The sequence below is a fragment of the Myotis myotis genome, unplaced genomic scaffold (genome assembly GCF_014108235.1).
Source record: "Myotis myotis isolate mMyoMyo1 unplaced genomic scaffold, mMyoMyo1.p scaffold_m19_p_5, whole genome shotgun sequence".
NCBI lineage: Eukaryota > Metazoa > Chordata > Mammalia > Chiroptera > Vespertilionidae > Myotis > Myotis myotis.
The window spans coordinates 8,772,485-8,775,175 of NW_023416357.1; the positions used below are offsets into that span (position 1 = coordinate 8,772,485).

The window sequence follows — 2,691 nt, forward strand, 5'->3', positions numbered from 1 at the left end:
TGTTTAGGTAGGGTATGTTTGGGTACAGAATGGCAAGCAGAAATATCTGACAAATGACAAACTCTGCTCAGTGACTAGCTAGACTAGGCAACTAGCCTGATTGAGGGCCCCCTCTCCACTGCATAGGTCATGGCTAATCTCAGCTTCATATGGGAATTGTGAACCCGTCCTGCTGGTAAGTGGCCACTCAGAGCTGTGGAGGCTGAGCAGCTAGCTTACCCAGCATCCCCTGAAACAGCTTATTATGTGTCTGCACATAAATATCAATCAATTTTCCTTTTGATTAAGATAAGTATTAATAAATATTTTTGAACCCCACAATTTATAGTTTGCTCTATTCCCACCAAAATTTCTTATACCCACAAACTCACAGACACACACTAACCCACCATAAGCATTTGGATCATATATTAAGAGAAGTATAATAGCTAGTGGAGGTGGTCATCATCCTATCTAATAAAAGAGAAACATGGTAATTAGCATACGACTGCTACCCTTCCCATTGGCTAATCAGGGCGATATGCAAATTAACTGCCAGCCAAGATGGCGGCTGGCAGCCAGGCAGCTTAAAGTGAACATGAGGCTTGCTTGTTTCAGTGACAGAGGACTCCAACGTTCCCCGCCTGCCGCTGCAGGCCTCTGAGCTGCAACTCTAAGCAACTGTGTTACAAATATAGAAGCTAAACAAAACCCCAGAAACCTGCTTTAGTCCGCCGGGCTTCAGCCAGCAGGATCGCAACATTGTTTCAAATACAGAAGGTAAGCAAAGGCCAGAAACCTGCTTTCAGCAGCGGAGGCCTCAGAGCTGGAGCCAGAGCTAAAGCTGGTCCAGAATTAAAAAAAAAAGAAAAGAAAAAAAGGAGCGGTTGGGAGCTTCAGTCACCCACCAGCCTGAAAACAGCCCTCAGCCCCTCACCCAGACTGGCCAGGCACCCCAGTGGGGACCCCCACCCTGAAGGGTGTGTGACCAGCTGCAAACAGCCATCATCCCCTCACCCAGGCTGGCCAGGCACCCCAGTGGGGACCCCCACCCTGATCCAGGCGGCACCCCAACACCCACCCCACGGGCCCTGCTCTGTGTGTGATGGGGTAGAGCCATAACCTCCCCATTGGCCCTGCCCTGAGTGTGACAGTGGTGGCGCCCCAACCCCCTGATTGGCCCTGCGCTGTGGGTGATAGAGGGTGGCGCCCCAACCCCCTGATCCACCCTGCTCTGTGTGTGACAGGGGGCAGTGCCCCAACTCCCCTATTGGCCCTACTCTGTGAGTGACAGGGGGGAGTTCCTCAACCACCTGATCGGCCCTGCTCTGTGTGTGACAGGGTATGGAGCCCCAACCCCCCTAATGGGCCCTGCTCTGTGCGTGACAGGGTACGGAGCCCCAAACCCCCTGATGGGCCCTGCTCTGTGCGTGACAAGGGGTGGCACCGCAACTTCCCCATCGACCCTGCCTTGAGTGTGACAGGGGGCGGTGCCCCAACCCCCCAATTGGCCCTGCTCTGAGCCCGACCAGGGGCTGCACCTAGGGATTGGGCCTGCCCTCTGCCACCCGGGAGCAAGCCTAAGCCAGCAGGGCGTTATCTCCTGAGGGGTCCCAGACTGCGAGAGGGCACAGGCCGGGCTGAGGGACACCCTCTCCCTCCCCCGAGTGCACAAATTTTTGTGCACTGGGCCTCTAGTTCTATATAATAAAAGGCTTATATGCAAATTGTCCCCTCGACCAGGAGTTCAACCAGGGGATGGGGCCAGCTGGCTAATTACCTGAGGCCCCTCCCCTGGCCTCCCTCTGCCCCCGATTGCCCCCCCCCCCTCGATTGGGGGCAGGGCTGGCTGGCCAACCTCTCCCATCCACTCCCCCCCAGCCAGCCTGTCCGGATCCGCCCAATCAGAGTGGGCCAGCTGGATTGCACCCATGCATGAATTCTTGCACTGGGCCTCTAGAAAGAACATAAACTAAGAGGTTACATACTTTAGGTACCAAATGAACTGTGTGTTCAGGTGTATCTACCTCTCTCTCTGAAGTAGGAGAGGGAAGGGAGGAGAGGCAAGAGAAGACAATGAAGAAATGAGAAGAAGAGGAGAGGGTGGGGGGAGATTGGGCCATTCTTAGAATAGTATTAGCAGAAATGAGCAGCCATAGTTCACTATCTACCAGTCTACTGAGAATTTTCTCCTTGACGGACTAGTTACAGTGTATTCAATACTGTGCCAGGAATAGAATGACCTGTTTCTCTTTCAGAACACCGAGCCAGAAAGCAACCACAGTAGGAGGCAATTTCCGTTAACATCTGAGCAACCAGAGGTACATGCACCACTTTCAATTACCTCGGTCTTTCAGGCATTCTGCACATATGGGGACAAGAGAGATGATGGCATGATAGGAGTCCCTGCCGCGACAACCGAAGCACCTACAATTTGTCTTTTATTTGTTCTTGTCAGGCAAAGCTCTAGATCTACAGTCAAACCGTCAATCATGTAGGAAGACTGGCTTTTTCAGCCAAGGGTCAAGCAGACCAGATGGAGAGACTATGGTTTCACAAGGAATGGGCTGAAGGTGAGAGGGTGGGCAGGAGGAGAAAAACAATAAAATGTTCCCTGTGATGGACAGGCTGTGGTCAATTTCCTGTGCATGGACAAATAGAAAGGACTGCACTGTTGTCACTGTTATTCCCATGCATCCCTGAGAGAGGAGG

The 2,691-nt window shown here is 52.6% G+C and overlaps 1 long non-coding RNA gene across 1 annotated transcript; it reads left to right on the forward strand.

Annotated features, from left to right (window-relative positions):
- The first annotated feature begins 717 nt into the window (after positions 1–717).
- Positions 718–2,457, forward strand: LOC118656503. The gene is made up of 3 exons (XR_004967640.1): positions 718–759; positions 2,238–2,300; positions 2,438–2,457. It is a non-coding gene; the product is annotated as an uncharacterized LOC118656503 (long non-coding RNA).
- Positions 2,458–2,691: the final 234 nt, after the last annotated feature.